This window comes from Eleutherodactylus coqui, unplaced genomic scaffold (assembly GCF_035609145.1).
Source record: "Eleutherodactylus coqui strain aEleCoq1 unplaced genomic scaffold, aEleCoq1.hap1 HAP1_SCAFFOLD_811, whole genome shotgun sequence".
Taxonomy (NCBI): domain Eukaryota; kingdom Metazoa; phylum Chordata; class Amphibia; order Anura; family Eleutherodactylidae; genus Eleutherodactylus; species Eleutherodactylus coqui.
The window spans coordinates 7,929-29,357 of NW_027101967.1; the positions used below are offsets into that span (position 1 = coordinate 7,929).

General features: G+C 48.3%; 8 non-coding genes across 8 annotated transcripts; all 8 read left to right on the forward strand.

The window, feature by feature from the left end:
* The first annotated feature begins 711 nt into the window (after positions 1-711).
* Positions 712-902, forward strand: LOC136593963 (U2 spliceosomal RNA). Its single transcript, XR_010788411.1, has one exon. It is a non-coding gene; the product is annotated as a U2 spliceosomal RNA (small nuclear RNA).
* Positions 903-3,520: 2,618 nt separating this feature from the next.
* On the forward strand, positions 3,521-3,711 carry LOC136593953 (U2 spliceosomal RNA). The gene has a single exon (XR_010788401.1). It is a non-coding gene; the product is annotated as a U2 spliceosomal RNA (small nuclear RNA).
* Positions 3,712-6,333: 2,622 nt separating this feature from the next.
* Positions 6,334-6,524, forward strand: LOC136593955 (U2 spliceosomal RNA). The gene has a single exon (XR_010788402.1). It is a non-coding gene; the product is annotated as a U2 spliceosomal RNA (small nuclear RNA).
* Positions 6,525-9,143: 2,619 nt separating this feature from the next.
* On the forward strand, positions 9,144-9,334 carry LOC136593956 (U2 spliceosomal RNA). The gene has a single exon (XR_010788403.1). It is a non-coding gene; the product is annotated as a U2 spliceosomal RNA (small nuclear RNA).
* A 2,628-nt stretch (positions 9,335-11,962) lies between these two features.
* Positions 11,963-12,153, forward strand: LOC136593957 (U2 spliceosomal RNA). Its single transcript, XR_010788404.1, has one exon. It is a non-coding gene; the product is annotated as a U2 spliceosomal RNA (small nuclear RNA).
* Positions 12,154-14,788: 2,635 nt separating this feature from the next.
* On the forward strand, positions 14,789-14,980 carry LOC136593952 (U2 spliceosomal RNA). Its single transcript, XR_010788400.1, has one exon. It is a non-coding gene; the product is annotated as a U2 spliceosomal RNA (small nuclear RNA).
* A 2,642-nt stretch (positions 14,981-17,622) lies between these two features.
* On the forward strand, positions 17,623-17,812 carry LOC136593959 (U2 spliceosomal RNA). The gene has a single exon (XR_010788407.1). It is a non-coding gene; the product is annotated as a U2 spliceosomal RNA (small nuclear RNA).
* Positions 17,813-20,438: 2,626 nt separating this feature from the next.
* Positions 20,439-20,630, forward strand: LOC136593958 (U2 spliceosomal RNA). The gene has a single exon (XR_010788405.1). It is a non-coding gene; the product is annotated as a U2 spliceosomal RNA (small nuclear RNA).
* Positions 20,631-21,429: the final 799 nt, after the last annotated feature.

Genomic DNA, 21,429 nt, shown 5'->3' on the forward strand with positions numbered 1-21,429 from the left:
GATTTTGTAGATATAGATTAAAGATAGATTTAAGATTGTGTGTGTGTGTGTGTGTGTGTGTGTGTGTGTGTGTGCGTGTGTGTGTGTGTGTGTGTGTGTGTGTATATATAATGTATATATGTAAAAAAAAATATAAAATCTGTAGTTATGTATGTATGTATGTATGGCGGGCGGGCAAAAAAGGCCTGCTGTATGTTTTTAAGTTCTTCGGATGACCATGCCGCTCTAATATTCTCCTTACTAGGGTCTACTAATGCTGGCCCAGGGGAAGGCAATAAAGCCCTATGGGGCCGAAGCCAATTTCCCTTATTTTAGGTTAAAAGTTTCCATCCGTCCCCACTGGAAATGCGGCCGGCCGAAGAGATCCCTCCAACCGACCGACCGACGCACCTTCAGAGACAAACTAGTGCTTGCTTCTAGTGTCATCGCCGGCTTAACCATCCTTTGTAGGGAGCTGACGAGTCCTGCAGTAGCAGCAGCAGCAGGCTCTGCAAGCCTAGGATGCGTGAGCACGGTGCAAGAGGAAGGACTGAGGGTGTGAGGCTGGGCGCGGTTGAGAAGGCGTGGGGCGGGGCTATGGAAAGTTTTAATAGCTCTCCCAGCTGCCTGGGTGCATTGTGGGTGCGCCCAGAGTGCTGGCTGAGCGTGTTGCCTCAAGCCTTGGAAGTGGAGTTGGGCGGGCCGGGCTACAGGTGAAACCCATTTCGGGTTATCGCTTCTCGGCCTTTTGGCTAAGATCAAGTGTAGTATCTGTTCTTATCAGTTTAATATCTGATACGTCCCCTATCTGGGGACCATATATTAAATGGATTTTTAGAACAGGGAGCTGGAAAAAGAGCTTGCTCTGTCCACTCCACGCATTGACCTGGTATTGCAGTACCTCCAGGACCGGTGCACCCCCTTTCCTACAGCAGTTTCCAAAAGCAGAAAAACAAAACCGACGAGCAAGAGGTGCAGCGCAGCTGTGGCGGCGGCTGCTGCTACCACCCAAGCACTTTGATTGACACTCAGCCCGTCTGCTCGCAACATTGTATCCACTGAGCAGCTGCGTCTGCCAGAGTGTGCACAGCACAGGTACAACTGGAAGCAAAACACACACACACACACACACCAGTTCATATGGCAGCCGCACTCTATAGTTCGTACCTACCGCTGCGCTAATAGCCAAGTTGGAAACATCGGGCAGGCACAGCGTATCCTGGCAGCCTGCGTCTGTATGCTCCACGTATTCGGGTCATGGGTGTATGTGCAGGGGGCCCGGAGCCCTAGGGGGCCCATAAAGTCTCTCTTCCCCACATTGTAAACCAATGCTATCAATGACGCTTTATAGTTTGGGGGCCCAGTTCCAGACTTTGTACTGGGGCCCCGCAGCTTCAAGTTACACCTCCGGATCAGGATAATGCTAGGCCATTCCAACCAGCCTGTGTGTGTGACCTGCAGTCGCTGGTAGTCGAAAAGCGGCCGGCCCCGGATGCGCGCTTCAGAGTGGACAGACAGCAGCGGACCCCCAATCACACAGGCCCAAGGCTTGCTATGTAGCACGGAATACCTCATTGGACTGCAGCACTCCACGCGGGCTGAGATACACGCTCCACGTGGGATGGGCAGTATTCGTCCATGAAGATCCAGGCCAACGTTTAGAGATGGAGCAACACTCGGGGAGCAAAGAACTCCAACGAACGGACGCCTACTTTACAAGGATGTATTGCTTTATTCAATGCATGGACACAGAAACAGTTCAACCGCTCGATTACAGACCGCAGTCAATACAGTAAAGAAAGAAATGTGTCTGTTTAATGTAAACTTGCATGGAGCTCGTTTGTCAGCCACTGACTGACTGAATGCTGAAACGTGGTCTGACGTTACATGCACCACCAGGGATAAGGCCTTGCCTATAAGCATTCCCCAGCTGGCAAAAACCGAACCTCCCTGCCTATTCCTCACCATGGAAGAACGGAACCTACCTTTTTTTTAAAAAAAGAAAGCCACAGCAGCAGCCAACTCGATTTTGGTAGGCCGCTGTCTCCCCCTTGTGTGCTGCATAAAAAATGCACTCCACTAAAAATAGCAATGATCCACGAAATAGAGCGTATGGAGAGAATGAGGCTTCCAGATGAGCCGTCAGGCTATGATAAATTGTATCACACCTGGGCGATATGGATAGATGCCCGGAGCTCACCCCTATTTACCAAGTGGTTACAGACAGGGACATGTGAGTAACACGTTTAAACCACAATCGTAAAGAGAAACAACAATTCCGGAGCCCGCCCCCCCCCCCCTTTTTGTTTTATTTTTTCTTTCTCCCGTGTCATAGATACCTACCCCCCCCTTACCCTCCCCTCATTCCCCTGTTTGTAGACCTTATAAAATATCACAGACAAACATGATATAGTTCAACTCGAAATTGATTTATTAAGTTTCATTGTCAAAGTTAATTTTACATTGCTTTGAGATAAGGCAAAAGTTTCCCCCCCTCCATGAAACCAATAAAACCTATATTGAATAAAATAAAAATGATGCAGTTACCGGTAGTTCTGCAGCTTCTTGGTGGAAATAAAGACCATCTCCCGTCTCCCAGCTGCAGCAGAGACTGACTGAAATGGCTGCCAAGCCCGGTATTAATGCTTCTAAATTGATGACATCACAAAGGAGTGACATCGTCAGCCTTCCAAACACCTGGCTCAATTGCATACAGTATGTATGTATGTATGCATGTATGTGAGTGAGTCTATCTATCTATCTATCTATCTATCTATCTATCTATCTTTATTAATTATGTAGAATATAGATATGGATTATTTCTAAATTACAGATTTTGTAGATATAGATTAAAGATAGATTTAAGATTGTGTGTGTGTGTGTGTGTGTGTGTGTGTGTGTGTGTGTGTGTGTGTGTGTGTGTGTGTGTGTGTATATATAATGTATATATGTAAAAAAAAATATAAAATCTGTAGTTATGTATGTATGTATGTATGGCGGGCGGGCAAAAAAGGCCTGCTGTATGTTTTTAAGTTCTTCGGATGACCATGCCGCTCTAATATTCTCCTTACTAGGGTCTACTAATGCTGGCCCAGGGGAAGGCAATAAAGCCCTATGGGGCCGAAGCCAATTTCCCTTATTTTAGGTTAAAAGTTTCCATCCGTCCCCACTGGAAATGCGGCCGGCCGAAGAGATCCCTCCAACCGACCGACCGACGCACCTTCAGAGACAAACTAGTGCTTGCTTCTAGTGTCATCGCCGGCTTAACCATCCTTTGTAGGGAGCTGACGAGTCCTGCAGTAGCAGCAGCAGCAGGCTCTGCAAGCCTAGGATGCGTGAGCACGGTGCAAGAGGAAGGACTGAGGGTGTGAGGCTGGGCGCGGTTGAGAAGGCGTGGGGCGGGGCTATGGAAAGTTTTAATAGCTCTCCCAGCTGCCTGGGTGCATTGTGGGTGCGCCCAGAGTGCTGGCTGAGCGTGTTGCCTCAAGCCTTGGAAGTGGAGTTGGGCGGGCCGGGCTACAGGTGAAACCCATTTCGGGTTATCGCTTCTCGGCCTTTTGGCTAAGATCAAGTGTAGTATCTGTTCTTATCAGTTTAATATCTGATACGTCCCCTATCTGGGGACCATATATTAAATGGATTTTTAGAACAGGGAGCTGGAAAAAGAGCTTGCTCTGTCCACTCCACGCATTGACCTGGTATTGCAGTACCTCCAGGACCGGTGCACCCCCTTTCCTACAGCAGTTTCCAAAAGCAGAAAAACAAAACCGACGAGCAAGAGGTGCAGCGCAGCTGTGGCGGCGGCTGCTGCTACCACCCAAGCACTTTGATTGACACTCAGCCCGTCTGCTCGCAACATTGTATCCACTGAGCAGCTGCGTCTGCCAGAGTGTGCACAGCACAGGTACAACTGGAAGCAAAACACACACACACACACACACCAGTTCATATGGCAGCCGCACTCTATAGTTCGTACCTACCGCTGCGCTAATAGCCAAGTTGGAAACATCGGGCAGGCACAGCGTATCCTGGCAGCCTGCGTCTGTATGCTCCACGTATTCGGGTCATGGGTGTATGTGCAGGGGGCCCGGAGCCCTAGGGGGCCCATAAAGTCTCTCTTCCCCACATTGTAAACCAATGCTATCAATGACGCTTTATAGTTTGGGGGCCCAGTTCCAGACTTTGTACTGGGGCCCCGCAGCTTCAAGTTACACCTCCGGATCAGGATAATGCTAGGCCATTCCAACCAGCCTGTGTGTGTGACCTGCAGTCGCTGGTAGTCGAAAAGCGGCCGGCCCCGGATGCGCGCTTCAGAGTGGACAGACAGCAGCGGACCCCCAATCACACAGGCCCAAGGCTTGCTATGTAGCACGGAATACCTCATTGGACTGCAGCACTCCACGCGGGCTGAGATACACGCTCCACGTGGGATGGGCAGTATTCGTCCATGAAGATCCAGGCCAACGTTTAGAGATGGAGCAACACTCGGGGAGCAAAGAACTCCAACGAACGGACGCCTACTTTACAAGGATGTATTGCTTTATTCAATGCATGGACACAGAAACAGTTCAACCGCTCGATTACAGACCGCAGTCAATACAGTAAAGAAAGAAATGTGTCTGTTTAATGTAAACTTGCATGGAGCTCGTTTGTCAGCCACTGACTGACTGAATGCTGAAACGTGGTCTGACGTTACATGCACCACCAGGGATAAGGCCTTGCCTATAAGCATTCCCCAGCTGGCAAAAACCGAACCTCCCTGCCTATTCCTCACCATGGAAGAACGGAACCTACCTTTTTTTTAAAAAAAGAAAGCCACAGCAGCAGCCAACTCGATTTTGGTAGGCCGCTGTCTCCCCCTTGTGTGCTGCATAAAAAATGCACTCCACTAAAAATAGCAATGATCCACGAAATAGAGCGTATGGAGAGAATGAGGCTTCCAGATGAGCCGTCAGGCTATGATAAATTGTATCACACCTGGGCGATATGGATAGATGCCCGGAGCTCACCCCTATTTACCAAGTGGTTACAGACAGGGACATGTGAGTAACACGTTTAAACCACAATCGTAAAGAGAAACAACAATTCCGGAGCCCGCCCCCCCCCCCCTTTTTGTTTTATTTTTTCTTTCTCCCGTGTCATAGATACCTACCCCCCCCTTACCCTCCCCTCATTCCCCTGTTTGTAGACCTTATAAAATATCACAGACAAACATGATATAGTTCAACTCGAAATTGATTTATTAAGTTTCATTGTCAAAGTTAATTTTACATTGCTTTGAGATAAGGCAAAAGTTTCCCCCCCTCCATGAAACCAATAAAACCTATATTGAATAAAATAAAAATGATGCAGTTACCGGTAGTTCTGCAGCTTCTTGGTGGAAATAAAGACCATCTCCCGTCTCCCAGCTGCAGCAGAGACTGACTGAAATGGCTGCCAAGCCCGGTATTAATGCTTCTAAATTGATGACATCACAAAGGAGTGACATCGTCAGCCTTCCAAACACCTGGCTCAATTGCATACAGTATGTATGTATGTATGCATGTATGTGAGTGAGTCTATCTATCTATCTATCTATCTATCTATCTATCTATCTATCTTTATTAATTATGTAGAATATAGATATGGATTATTTCTAAATTACAGATTTTGTAGATATAGATTAAAGATAGATTTAAGATTGTGTGTGTGTGTGTGTGTGTGTGTGTGTGTGTGTGTGTGTGTGTGTGTGTGTGTGTGTGTGTGTATATATAATGTATATATGTAAAAAAAAATATAAAATCTGTAGTTATGTATGTATGTATGTATGGCGGGCGGGCAAAAAAGGCCTGCTGTATGTTTTTAAGTTCTTCGGATGACCATGCCGCTCTAATATTCTCCTTACTAGGGTCTACTAATGCTGGCCCAGGGGAAGGCAATAAAGCCCTATGGGGCCGAAGCCAATTTCCCTTATTTTAGGTTAAAAGTTTCCATCCGTCCCCACTGGAAATGCGGCCGGCCGAAGAGATCCCTCCAACCGACCGACCGACGCACCTTCAGAGACAAACTAGTGCTTGCTTCTAGTGTCATCGCCGGCTTAACCATCCTTTGTAGGGAGCTGACGAGTCCTGCAGTAGCAGCAGCAGCAGGCTCTGCAAGCCTAGGATGCGTGAGCACGGTGCAAGAGGAAGGACTGAGGGTGTGAGGCTGGGCGCGGTTGAGAAGGCGTGGGGCGGGGCTATGGAAAGTTTTAATAGCTCTCCCAGCTGCCTGGGTGCATTGTGGGTGCGCCCAGAGTGCTGGCTGAGCGTGTTGCCTCAAGCCTTGGAAGTGGAGTTGGGCGGGCCGGGCTACAGGTGAAACCCATTTCGGGTTATCGCTTCTCGGCCTTTTGGCTAAGATCAAGTGTAGTATCTGTTCTTATCAGTTTAATATCTGATACGTCCCCTATCTGGGGACCATATATTAAATGGATTTTTAGAACAGGGAGCTGGAAAAAGAGCTTGCTCTGTCCACTCCACGCATTGACCTGGTATTGCAGTACCTCCAGGACCGGTGCACCCCCTTTCCTACAGCAGTTTCCAAAAGCAGAAAAACAAAACCGACGAGCAAGAGGTGCAGCGCAGCTGTGGCGGCGGCTGCTGCTACCACCCAAGCACTTTGATTGACACTCAGCCCGTCTGCTCGCAACATTGTATCCACTGAGCAGCTGCGTCTGCCAGAGTGTGCACAGCACAGGTACAACTGGAAGCAAAACACACACACACACACACACCAGTTCATATGGCAGCCGCACTCTATAGTTCGTACCTACCGCTGCGCTAATAGCCAAGTTGGAAACATCGGGCAGGCACAGCGTATCCTGGCAGCCTGCGTCTGTATGCTCCACGTATTCGGGTCATGGGTGTATGTGCAGGGGGCCCGGAGCCCTAGGGGGCCCATAAAGTCTCTCTTCCCCACATTGTAAACCAATGCTATCAATGACGCTTTATAGTTTGGGGGCCCAGTTCCAGACTTTGTACTGGGGCCCCGCAGCTTCAAGTTACACCTCCGGATCAGGATAATGCTAGGCCATTCCAACCAGCCTGTGTGTGTGACCTGCAGTCGCTGGTAGTCGAAAAGCGGCCGGCCCCGGATGCGCGCTTCAGAGTGGACAGACAGCAGCGGACCCCCAATCACACAGGCCCAAGGCTTGCTATGTAGCACGGAATACCTCATTGGACTGCAGCACTCCACGCGGGCTGAGATACACGCTCCACGTGGGATGGGCAGTATTCGTCCATGAAGATCCAGGCCAACGTTTAGAGATGGAGCAACACTCGGGGAGCAAAGAACTCCAACGAACGGACGCCTACTTTACAAGGATGTATTGCTTTATTCAATGCATGGACACAGAAACAGTTCAACCGCTCGATTACAGACCGCAGTCAATACAGTAAAGAAAGAAATGTGTCTGTTTAATGTAAACTTGCATGGAGCTCGTTTGTCAGCCACTGACTGACTGAATGCTGAAACGTGGTCTGACGTTACATGCACCACCAGGGATAAGGCCTTGCCTATAAGCATTCCCCAGCTGGCAAAAACCGAACCTCCCTGCCTATTCCTCACCATGGAAGAACGGAACCTACCTTTTTTTTAAAAAAAGAAAGCCACAGCAGCAGCCAACTCGATTTTGGTAGGCCGCTGTCTCCCCCTTGTGTGCTGCATAAAAAATGCACTCCACTAAAAATAGCAATGATCCACGAAATAGAGCGTATGGAGAGAATGAGGCTTCCAGATGAGCCGTCAGGCTATGATAAATTGTATCACACCTGGGCGATATGGATAGATGCCCGGAGCTCACCCCTATTTACCAAGTGGTTACAGACAGGGACATGTGAGTAACACGTTTAAACCACAATCGTAAAGAGAAACAACAATTCCGGAGCCCGCCCCCCCCCCCCCTTTTTGTTTTATTTTTTCTTTCTCCCGTGTCATAGATACCTACCCCCCCCTTACCCTCCCCTCATTCCCCTGTTTGTAGACCTTATAAAATATCACAGACAAACATGATATAGTTCAACTCGAAATTGATTTATTAAGTTTCATTGTCAAAGTTAATTTTACATTGCTTTGAGATAAGGCAAAAGTTTCCCCCCCTCCATGAAACCAATAAAACCTATATTGAATAAAATAAAAATGATGCAGTTACCGGTAGTTCTGCAGCTTCTTGGTGGAAATAAAGACCATCTCCCGTCTCCCAGCTGCAGCAGAGACTGACTGAAATGGCTGCCAAGCCCGGTATTAATGCTTCTAAATTGATGACATCACAAAGGAGTGACATCGTCAGCCTTCCAAACACCTGGCTCAATTGCATACAGTATGTATGTATGTATGCATGTATGTGAGTGAGTCTATCTATCTATCTATCTATCTATCTATCTATCTATCTTTATTAATTATGTAGAATATAGATATGGATTATTTCTAAATTACAGATTTTGTAGATATAGATTAAAGATAGATTTAAGATTGTGTGTGTGTGTGTGTGTGTGTGTGTGTGTGTGTGTGTGTGTGTGTGTGTGTGTGTGTGTGTGTATATATAATGTATATATGTAAAAAAAAATATAAAATCTGTAGTTATGTATGTATGTATGTATGGCGGGCGGGCAAAAAAGGCCTGCTGTATGTTTTTAAGTTCTTCGGATGACCATGCCGCTCTAATATTCTCCTTACTAGGGTCTACTAATGCTGGCCCAGGGGAAGGCAATAAAGCCCTATGGGGCCGAAGCCAATTTCCCTTATTTTAGGTTAAAAGTTTCCATCCGTCCCCACTGGAAATGCGGCCGGCCGAAGAGATCCCTCCAACCGACCGACCGACGCACCTTCAGAGACAAACTAGTGCTTGCTTCTAGTGTCATCGCCGGCTTAACCATCCTTTGTAGGGAGCTGACGAGTCCTGCAGTAGCAGCAGCAGCAGGCTCTGCAAGCCTAGGATGCGTGAGCACGGTGCAAGAGGAAGGACTGAGGGTGTGAGGCTGGGCGCGGTTGAGAAGGCGTGGGGCGGGGCTATGGAAAGTTTTAATAGCTCTCCCAGCTGCCTGGGTGCATTGTGGGTGCGCCCAGAGTGCTGGCTGAGCGTGTTGCCTCAAGCCTTGGAAGTGGAGTTGGGCGGGCCGGGCTACAGGTGAAACCCATTTCGGGTTATCGCTTCTCGGCCTTTTGGCTAAGATCAAGTGTAGTATCTGTTCTTATCAGTTTAATATCTGATACGTCCCCTATCTGGGGACCATATATTAAATGGATTTTTAGAACAGGGAGCTGGAAAAAGAGCTTGCTCTGTCCACTCCACGCATTGACCTGGTATTGCAGTACCTCCAGGACCGGTGCACCCCCTTTCCTACAGCAGTTTCCAAAAGCAGAAAAACAAAACCGACGAGCAAGAGGTGCAGCGCAGCTGTGGCGGCGGCTGCTGCTACCACCCAAGCACTTTGATTGACACTCAGCCCGTCTGCTCGCAACATTGTATCCACTGAGCAGCTGCGTCTGCCAGAGTGTGCACAGCACAGGTACAACTGGAAGCAAAACACACACACACACACACACCAGTTCATATGGCAGCCGCACTCTATAGTTCGTACCTACCGCTGCGCTAATAGCCAAGTTGGAAACATCGGGCAGGCACAGCGTATCCTGGCAGCCTGCGTCTGTATGCTCCACGTATTCGGGTCATGGGTGTATGTGCAGGGGGCCCGGAGCCCTAGGGGGCCCATAAAGTCTCTCTTCCCCACATTGTAAACCAATGCTATCAATGACGCTTTATAGTTTGGGGGCCCAGTTCCAGACTTTGTACTGGGGCCCCGCAGCTTCAAGTTACACCTCCGGATCAGGATAATGCTAGGCCATTCCAACCAGCCTGTGTGTGTGACCTGCAGTCGCTGGTAGTCGAAAAGCGGCCGGCCCCGGATGCGCGCTTCAGAGTGGACAGACAGCAGCGGACCCCCAATCACACAGGCCCAAGGCTTGCTATGTAGCACGGAATACCTCATTGGACTGCAGCACTCCACGCGGGCTGAGATACACGCTCCACGTGGGATGGGCAGTATTCGTCCATGAAGATCCAGGCCAACGTTTAGAGATGGAGCAACACTCGGGGAGCAAAGAACTCCAACGAACGGACGCCTACTTTACAAGGATGTATTGCTTTATTCAATGCATGGACACAGAAACAGTTCAACCGCTCGATTACAGACCGCAGTCAATACAGTAAAGAAAGAAATGTGTCTGTTTAATGTAAACTTGCATGGAGCTCGTTTGTCAGCCACTGACTGACTGAATGCTGAAACGTGGTCTGACGTTACATGCACCACCAGGGATAAGGCCTTGCCTATAAGCATTCCCCAGCTGGCAAAAACCGAACCTCCCTGCCTATTCCTCACCATGGAAGAACGGAACCTACCTTTTTTTTAAAAAAAGAAAGCCACAGCAGCAGCCAACTCGATTTTGGTAGGCCGCTGTCTCCCCCTTGTGTGCTGCATAAAAAATGCACTCCACTAAAAATAGCAATGATCCACGAAATAGAGCGTATGGAGAGAATGAGGCTTCCAGATGAGCCGTCAGGCTATGATAAATTGTATCACACCTGGGCGATATGGATAGATGCCCGGAGCTCACCCCTATTTACCAAGTGGTTACAGACAGGGACATGTGAGTAACACGTTTAAACCACAATCGTAAAGAGAAACAACAATTCCGGAGCCCGCCCCCCCCCCCCTTTTTGTTTTATTTTTTCTTTCTCCCGTGTCATAGATACCTACCCCCCCCTTACCCTCCCCTCATTCCCCTGTTTGTAGACCTTATAAAATATCACAGACAAACATGATATAGTTCAACTCGAAATTGATTTATTAAGTTTCATTGTCAAAGTTAATTTTACATTGCTTTGAGATAAGGCAAAAGTTTCCCCCCCTCCATGAAACCAATAAAACCTATATTGAATAAAATAAAAATGATGCAGTTACCGGTAGTTCTGCAGCTTCTTGGTGGAAATAAAGACCATCTCCCGTCTCCCAGCTGCAGCAGAGACTGACTGAAATGGCTGCCAAGCCCGGTATTAATGCTTCTAAATTGATGACATCACAAAGGAGTGACATCGTCAGCCTTCCAAACACCTGGCTCAATTGCATACAGTATGTATGTATGTATGCATGTATGTGAGTGAGTCTATCTATCTATCTATCTATCTATCTATCTATCTATCTATCTTTATTAATTATGTAGAATATAGATATGGATTATTTCTAAATTACAGATTTTGTAGATATAGATTAAAGATAGATTTAAGATTGTGTGTGTGTGTGTGTGTGTGTGTGTGTGTGTGTGTGTGTGTGTGTGTGTGTGTGTGTGTGTGTGTGTGTATATATAATGTATATATGTAAAAAAAAATATAAAATCTGTAGTTATGTATGTATGTATGTATGGCGGGCGGGCAAAAAAGGCCTGCTGTATGTTTTTAAGTTCTTCGGATGACCATGCCGCTCTAATATTCTCCTTACTAGGGTCTACTAATGCTGGCCCAGGGGAAGGCAATAAAGCCCTATGGGGCCGAAGCCAATTTCCCTTATTTTAGGTTAAAAGTTTCCATCCGTCCCCACTGGAAATGCGGCCGGCCGAAGAGATCCCTCCAACCGACCGACCGACGCACCTTCAGAGACAAACTAGTGCTTGCTTCTAGTGTCATCGCCGGCTTAACCATCCTTTGTAGGGAGCTGACGAGTCCTGCAGTAGCAGCAGCAGCAGGCTCTGCAAGCCTAGGATGCGTGAGCACGGTGCAAGAGGAAGGACTGAGGGTGTGAGGCTGGGCGCGGTTGAGAAGGCGTGGGGCGGGGCTATGGAAAGTTTTAATAGCTCTCCCAGCTGCCTGGGTGCATTGTGGGTGCGCCCAGAGTGCTGGCTGAGCGTGTTGCCTCAAGCCTTGGAAGTGGAGTTGGGCGGGCCGGGCTACAGGTGAAACCCATTTCGGGTTATCGCTTCTCGGCCTTTTGGCTAAGATCAAGTGTAGTATCTGTTCTTATCAGTTTAATATCTGATACGTCCCCTATCTGGGGACCATATATTAAATGGATTTTTAGAACAGGGAGCTGGAAAAAGAGCTTGCTCTGTCCACTCCACGCATTGACCTGGTATTGCAGTACCTCCAGGACCGGTGCACCCCCTTTCCTACAGCAGTTTCCAAAAGCAGAAAAACAAAACCGACGAGCAAGAGGTGCAGCGCAGCTGTGGCGGCGGCTGCTGCTACCACCCAAGCACTTTGATTGACACTCAGCCCGTCTGCTCGCAACATTGTATCCACTGAGCAGCTGCGTCTGCCAGAGTGTGCACAGCACAGGTACAACTGGAAGCAAAACACACACACACACACACACCAGTTCATATGGCAGCCGCACTCTATAGTTCGTACCTACCGCTGCGCTAATAGCCAAGTTGGAAACATCGGGCAGGCACAGCGTATCCTGGCAGCCTGCGTCTGTATGCTCCACGTATTCGGGTCATGGGTGTATGTGCAGGGGGCCCGGAGCCCTAGGGGGCCCATAAAGTCTCTCTTCCCCACATTGTAAACCAATGCTATCAATGACGCTTTATAGTTTGGGGGCCCAGTTCCAGACTTTGTACTGGGGCCCCGCAGCTTCAAGTTACACCTCCGGATCAGGATAATGCTAGGCCATTCCAACCAGCCTGTGTGTGTGACCTGCAGTCGCTGGTAGTCGAAAAGCGGCCGGCCCCGGATGCGCGCTTCAGAGTGGACAGACAGCAGCGGACCCCCAATCACACAGGCCCAAGGCTTGCTATGTAGCACGGAATACCTCATTGGACTGCAGCACTCCACGCGGGCTGAGATACACGCTCCACGTGGGATGGGCAGTATTCGTCCATGAAGATCCAGGCCAACGTTTAGAGATGGAGCAACACTCGGGGAGCAAAGAACTCCAACGAACGGACGCCTACTTTACAAGGATGTATTGCTTTATTCAATGCATGGACACAGAAACAGTTCAAACCGCTCGATTACAGACCGCAGTCAATACAGTAAAGAAAGAAATGTGTCTGTTTAATGTAAACTTGCATGGAGCTCGTTTGTCAGCCACTGACTGACTGAATGCTGAAACGTGGTCTGACGTTACATGCACCACCAGGGATAAGGCCTTGCCTATAAGCATTCCCCAGCTGGCAAAAACCGAACCTCCCTGCCTATTCCTCACCATGGAAGAACGGAACCTACCTTTTTTTTAAAAAAAGAAAGCCACAGCAGCAGCCAACTCGATTTTGGTAGGCCGCTGTCTCCCCCTTGTGTGCTGCATAAAAAAATGCACTCCACTAAAAATAGCAATGATCCACGAAATAGAGCGTATGGAGAGAATGAGGCTTCCAGATGAGCCGTCAGGCTATGATAAATTGTATCACACCTGGGCGATATGGATAGATGCCCGGAGCTCACCCCTATTTACCAAGTGGTTACAGACAGGGACATGTGAGTAACACGTTTAAACCACAATCGTAAAGAGAAACAACAATTCCGGAGCCCGCCCCCCCCCCCTTTTTGTTTTATTTTTTCTTTCTCCCGTGTCATAGATACCTACCCCCCCCTTACCCTCCCCTCATTCCCCTGTTTGTAGACCTTATAAAATATCACAGACAAACATGATATAGTTCAACTCGAAATTGATTTATTAAGTTTCATTGTCAAAGTTAATTTTACATTGCTTTGAGATAAGGCAAAAGTTTCCCCCCCTCCATGAAACCAATAAAACCTATATTGAATAAAATAAAAATGATGCAGTTACCGGTAGTTCTGCAGCTTCTTGGTGGAAATAAAGACCATCTCCCGTCTCCCAGCTGCAGCAGAGACTGACTGAAATGGCTGCCAAGCCCGGTATTAATGCTTCTAAATTGATGACATCACAAAGGAGTGACATCGTCAGCCTTCCAAACACCTGGCTCAATTGCATACAGTATGTATGTATGTATGCATGTATGTGAGTGAGTCTATCTATCTATCTATCTATCTATCTATCTATCTATCTATCTTTATTAATTATGTAGAATATAGATATGGATTATTTCTAAATTACAGATTTTGTAGATATAGATTAAAGATAGATTTAAGATTGTGTGTGTGTGTGTGTGTGTGTGTGTGTGTGTGTGTGTGTGTGTGTGTGTGTGTGTGTGTGTGTGTGTGTGTGTATATATAATGTATATATGTAAAAAAAAAATATAAAATCTGTAGTTATGTATGTATGTATGTATGGCGGGCGGGCAAAAAAGGCCTGCTGTATGTTTTTAAGTTCTTCGGATGACCATGCCGCTCTAATATTCTCCTTACTAGGGTCTACTAATGCTGGCCCAGGGGAAGGCAATAAAGCCCTATGGGGCCGAAGCCAATTTCCCTTATTTTAGGTTAAAAGTTTCCATCCGTCCCCACTGGAAATGCGGCCGGCCGAAGAGATCCCTCCAACCGACCGACCGACGCACCTTCAGAGACAAACTAGTGCTTGCTTCTAGTGTCATCGCCGGCTTAACCATCCTTTGTAGGGAGCTGACGAGTCCTGCAGTAGCAGCAGCAGCAGGCTCTGCAAGCCTAGGATGCGTGAGCACGGTGCAAGAGGAAGGACTGAGGGTGTGAGGCTGGGCGCGGTTGAGAAGGCGTGGGGCGGGGCTATGGAAAGTTTTTAATAGCTCTCCCAGCTGCCTGGGTGCATTGTGGGTGCGCCCAGAGTGCTGGCTGAGCGTGTTGCCTCAAGCCTTGGAAGTGGAGTTGGGCGGGCCGGGCTACAGGTGAAACCCATTTCGGGTTATCGCTTCTCGGCCTTTTGGCTAAGATCAAGTGTAGTATCTGTTCTTATCAGTTTAATATCTGATACGTCCCCTATCTGGGGACCATATATTAAATGGATTTTTAGAACAGGGAGCTGGAAAAAGAGCTTGCTCTGTCCCACTCCACGCATTGACCTGGTATTGCAGTACCTCCAGGACCGGTGCACCCCCTTTCCTACAGCAGTTTCCAAAAGCAGAAAAACAAAACCGACGAGCAAGAGGTGCAGCGCAGCTGTGGCGGCGGCTGCTGCTACCACCCAAGCACTTTGATTGACACTCAGCCCGTCTGCTCGCAACATTGTATCCACTGAGCAGCTGCGTCTGCCAGAGTGTGCACAGCACAGGTACAACTGGAAGCAAAACACACACACACACACACACACCAGTTCATATGGCAGCCGCACTCTATAGTTCGTACCTACCGCTGCGCTAATAGCCAAGTTGGAAACATCGGGCAGGCACAGCGTATCCTGGCAGCCTGCGTCTGTATGCTCCACGTATTCGGGTCATGGGTGTATGTGCAGGGGGCCCGGAGCCCTAGGGGGCCCATAAAGTCTCTCTTCCCCACATTGTAAACCAATGCTATCAATGACGCTTTATAGTTTGGGGGCCCAGTTCCAGACTTTGTACTGGGGCCCCGCAGCTTCAAGTTACACCTCCGGATCAGGATAATGCTAGGCCATTCCAACCAGCCTGTGTGTGTGACCTGCAGTCGCTGGTAGTCGAAAAGCGGCCGGCCCCCGGATGCGCGCTTCAGAGTGGACAGACAGCAGCGGACCCCCAATCACACAGGCCCAAGGCTTGCTATGTAGCACGGAATACCTCATTGGACTGCAGCACTCCACGCGGGCTGAGATACACGCTCCACGTGGGATGGGCAGTATTCGTCCATGAAGATCCAGGCCAACGTTTAGAGATGGAGCAACACTCGGGGAGCAAAGAACTCCAACGAACGGACGGCCTACTTTACAAGGATGTATTGCTTTATTCAATGCATGGACACAGAAACAGTTCAACCGCTCGATTACAGACCGCAGTCAATACAGTAAAGAAAGAAATGTGTCTGTTTAATGTAAACTTGCATGGAGCTCGTTTGTCAGCCACTGACTGACTGAATGCTGAAACGTGGTCTGACGTTACATGCACCACCAGGGATAAGGCCTTGCCTATAAGCATTCCCCAGCTGGCAAAAAACCGAACCTCCCTGCCTATTCCTCACCATGGAAGAACGGAACCTACCTTTTTTTTAAAAAAAGAAAGCCACAGCAGCAGCCAACTCGATTTTGGTAGGCCGCTGTCTCCCCCTTGTGTGCTGCATAAAAAAATGCACTCCACTAAAAATAGCAATGATCCACGAAATAGAGCGTATGGAGAGAATGAGGCTTCCAGATGAGCCGTCAGGCTATGATAAATTGTATCACACCTGGGCGATATGGATAGATGCCCGGAGCTCACCCCTATTTACCAAGTGGTTACAGACAGGGACATGTGAGTAAACACGTTTAAACCACAATCGTAAAGAGAAACAACAATTCCGGAGGCCCGCCCCCCCCCCCCCTTTTTGTTTTATTTTTTCTTTCTCCCGTGTCATAGATACCTACCCCCCCCTTACCCTCCCCTCATTCCCCTGTTTGTAGACCTTATAAAATATCACAGACCAAACATGATATAGTTCAACTCGAAAATTGATTTATTAAGTTTCATTGTCAAAGTTAATTTTACATTGCTTTGAGATAAGGCAAAAGTTTCCCCCCCCTCCATGAAACCAATAAAACCTATATTGAATAAAATAAAAATGATGCAGTTTACCGGTAGTTCTGCAGCTTCTTGGTGGAAATAAAGGACCATCTCCCGTCTCCCAGCTGCAGCAGAGACTGACTGAAATGGCTGCCAAGCCCGGTATTAATGCTTCTAAATTGATGACATCACAAAGGAGTGACATCGTCAGCCTTCCAAACACCTGGCTCAATTGCATACAGTATGTATGTATGTATGCATGTATGTGAGTGAGTCTATCTATCTATCTATCTATCTATCTATCTATCTATCTATCTTTATTAATTATGTAGAATATAGATATGGATTATTTCTAAATTACAGATTTTGTAGATATAGATTAAAGATAGATTTAAGATTGTGTGTGTGTGTGTGTGTGTGTGTGTGTGTGTGTGTGTGTGTGTGTGTGTGTGTGTGTGTGTGTGTATATATAATGTATATATGTAAAAAAAAATATAAAATCTGTAGTTATGTATGTATGTATGTATGGCGGGCGGGCAAAAAAGGCCTGCTGTATGTTTTTAAGTTCTTCGGATGACCATGCCGCTCTAATATTCTCCTTACTAGGGTCTACTAATGCTGGCCCAGGGGAAGGCAATAAAGCCCTATGGGGCCGAAGCCAATTTCCCTTATTTTAGGTTAAAAGTTTCCATCCGTCCCCACTGGAAATGCGGCCGGCCGAAGAGATCCCTCCAACCGACCGACCGACGCACCTTCAGAGGACAAAACTAGTGCTTGCTTCTAGTGTCATCGCCGGCTTAACCATCCTTTGTAGGGAGCTGACGAGTCCTGCAGTAGCAGCAGCAGCAGGCTCTGCAAGCCTAGGATGCGTGAGCACGGTGCAAGAGGAAGGACTGAGGGTGTGAGGCTGGGCGCGGTTGAGAAGGCGTGGGGCGGGGCTATGGAAAGTTTTAATAGCTCTCCCAGCTGCCCTGGGTGCATTGTGGGTGCGCCCAGAGTGCTGGCTGAGCGTGTTGCCTCAAGCCTTGGAAGTGGAGTTGGGCGGGCCGGGCTACAGGTGAAAACCCATTTCGGGTTATCGCTTCTCGGCCTTTTGGCTAAGATCAAGTGTAGTATCTGTTCTTATCAGTTTAATATCTGATACGTCCCCTATCTGGGGACCATATATTAAATGGATTTTTAGAACAGGGAGCTGGAAAAAGAGCTTGCTCTGTCCACTCCACGCATTGACCTGGTATTGCAGTACCTCCAGGACCGTGCACCCCCTTTCCTACAGCAGTTTCCAAAAGCAGAAAAACAAAACCGACGAGCAAGAGGTGCAGCGCAGCTGTGGCGGCGGCTGCTGCTACCACCCAAGCACTTTGATTGACACTCAGCCCGTCTGCTCGCAACATTGTATCCACTGAGCAGCTGCGTCTGCCAGAGTGTGCACAGCACAGGTACAACTGGAAGCAAAACACACACACACACACACACCAGTTCATATGGCAGCCGCACTCTATAGTTCGTACCTACCGCTGCGCTAATAGCCAAGTTGGAAACATCGGGCAGGCACAGCGTATCCTGGCAGCCTGCGTCTGTATGCTCCACGTATTCGGGTCATGGGTGTATGTGCAGGGGGCCCGGAGCCCTAGGGGGCCCATAAAGTCTCTCTTCCCCACATTGTAAACCAATGCTATCAATGACGCTTTATAGTTTGGGGGCCCAGTTCCAGACTTTGTACTGGGGCCCCGCAGCTTCAAGTTACACCTCCGGATCAGGATAATGCTAGGCCATTCCAACCAGCCTGTGTGTGTGACCTGCAGTCGCTGGTAGTCGAAAAGCGGCCGGCCCCGGATGCGCGCTTCAGAGTGGGACAGACAGCAGCGGACCCCCCAATCACACAGGCCCCAAGGCTTGCTATGTAGCACGGAATACCTCATTGGACTGCAGCACTCCACGCGGGCTGAGATACACGCTCCACGTGGGATGGGCAGTATTCGTCCATGAAGATCCAGGCCAACGTTTAGAGATGGAGCAACACTCGGGGAGCAAAGAACTCCAACGAACGGACGCCTACTTTACAAGGATGTATTGCTTTATTCAATGCATGGACACAGAAACAGTTCAACCGCTCGATTACAGACCGCAGTCAATACAGTAAAGAAAGAAATGTGTCTGTTTAATGTAAACTTGCATGGAGCTCGTTTGTCAGCCACTGACTGACTGAATGCTGAAACGTGGTCTGACGTTACATGCACCACCAGGGATAAGGCCTTGCCTATAAGCATTCCCCAGCTGGCAAAAACCGAACCTCCCTGCCTATTCCTCACCATGGAAGAACGGAACCTACCTTTTTTTTAAAAAAAGAAAGCCACAGCAGCAGCCAACTCGATTTTGGTAGGCCGCTGTCTCCCCCTTGTGTGCTGCATAAAAAAATGCACTCCACTAAAAATAGCAATGATCCACGAAATAGAGCGTATGGAGAGAATGAGGCTTCCAGATGAGCCGTCAGGCTATGATAAATTGTATCACACCTGGGCGATATGGATAGATGCCCGGAGCTCACCCCTATTTACCAAGTGGTTACAGACAGGGACATGTGAGTAACACGTTTAAAACCACAATCGTAAAGAGAAACAACAATTCCGGAGCCCGCCCCCCCCCCCCTTTTTGTTTTATTTTTTCTTTCTCCCGTGTCATAGATACCTACCCCCCCCTTACCCTCCCCTCATTCCCCTGTTTGTAGACCTTATAAAATATCACAGACAAACATGATATAGTTCAACTCGAAATTGATTTATTAAGTTTCATTGTCAAAGTTAATTTTACATTGCTTTGAGATAAGGCAAAAGTTTCCCCCCCTCCATGAAACCAATAAAACCTATATTGAATAAAATAAAAATGATGCAGTTACCGGTAGTTTCTGCAGCTTCTTGGTGGAAATAAAGACCATCTCCCGTCTCCCAGCTGCAGCAGAGGACTGACTGAAATGGCTGCCAAGCCCGGTATTAATGCTTCTAAATTGATGACATCACAAAGGAGTGACATCGTCAGCCTTCCAAACACCTGGCTCAATTGCATACAGTATGTATGTATGTATGCATGTATGTGAGTGAGTCTATCTATCTATCTATCTATCTATCTATCTATCTATCTTTATTAATTATGTAGAATATAGATATGGATTATTTCTAAATTACAGATTTTGTAGATATAGATTAAAGATAGATTTAAGATTGTGTGTGTGTGTGTGTGTGTGTGTGTGTGTGTGTGTGTGTGTGTGTGTGTGTGTGTGTGTGTATATATAATGTATATATGTAAAAAAAAAATATAAAATCTGTAGTTATGTATGTATGTATGTATGGCGGGCGGGCAAAAAAGGCCTGCTGTATGTTTTTAAGTTCTTCGGATGACCATGCCGCTCTAATATTTCTCCTTACTAGGGTCTACTAATGCTGGCCCAGGGGAAGGCAATAAAGCCCTATGGGGCCGAAGCCAATTTCCCTTATTTTAGGTTAAAAGTTTCCATCCGTCCCCACTGGAAATGCGGCCGGCCGAAGAGATCCTCCAACCGACCGACCGACGCACCTTCAGAGACAAACTAGTGCTTGCTTCTAGTGTCATCGCCGGCTTAACCATCCTTTGTAGGGAGCTGACGAGTCCTGCAGTAGCAGCAGCAGCAGGCTCTGCAAGCCTAGGATGCGTGAGCACGGTGCAAGAGGAAGGACTGAGGGTGTGAGGGCTGGGCGCGGTTGAGAAGGCGTGGGGCGGGGCTATGGAAAGTTTTAATAGCTCTCCCAGCTGCCTGGGTGCATTGTGGGTGCGCCCAGAGTGCTGGCTGAGCGTGTTGCCTCAAGCCTTGGAAGTGGAGTTGGGCGGGCCCGGGCTACAGGTGAAACCCATTTCGGGTTATCGCTTCTCGGCCTTTTGGCTAAGATCAAGTGTAGTATCTGTTCTTATCAGTTTAATATCTGATACGTCCCCTATCTGGGGGACCATATATTAAATGGATTTTTAGAACAGGGAGCTGGAAAAAGAGCTTGCTCTGTCCACTCCACGCATTGACCTGGTATTGCAGTACCTCCAGGACCGGTGCAACCCCCTTTCCTACAGCAGTTTCCAAAAGCAGAAAAAACAAAACCGACGAGCAAGAGGTGCAGCGCAGCTGTGGCGGCGGCTGCTGCTACCACCCAAGCACTTTGATTGACACTCAGCCCGTCTGCTCGCAACATTGTATCCACTGAGCAGCTGCGTCTGCCAGAGTGTGCACAGCACAGGTACAACTGGAAGCAAAAACACACACACACACACACACCAGTTCATATGGCAGCCGCACTCTATAGTTCGTACCTACCGCTGCGCTAATAGCCAAGTTGGAAACATCGGGCAGGCACAGCGTATCCTGGCAGCCTGCGTCTGTATGCTCCACGTATTCGGGTCATGGGTGTATGTGCAGGGGGCCCGGAGCCCTAGGGGGCCCATAAAGTCCTCTCTTCCCCACATTGTAAACCAATGCTATCAATGACGCTTTATAGTTTGGGGGCCCAGTTCCAGACTTTGTACTGGGGCCCCGCAGCTTCAAGTTACACCTCCGGATCAGGATAATGCTAGGCCATTCCAACCAGCCTGTGTGTGTGACCTGCAGTCGCTGGTAGTCGAAAAGCGGCCGGCCCCGGATGCGCGCTTCAGAGTGGGACAGACAGCAGCGGACCCCCAATCACACAGGCCCAAGGCTTGCTATGTAGCACGGAATACCTCATTGGACTGCAGCACTCCACGCGGGCTGAGATACACGCTCCACGTGGGATGGGCAGTATTCGTCCATGAAGATCCAGGCCAACGTTTTAGAGATGGAGCAACACTCGGGGAGCAAAGAACTCCAACGAACGGACGCCTACTTTA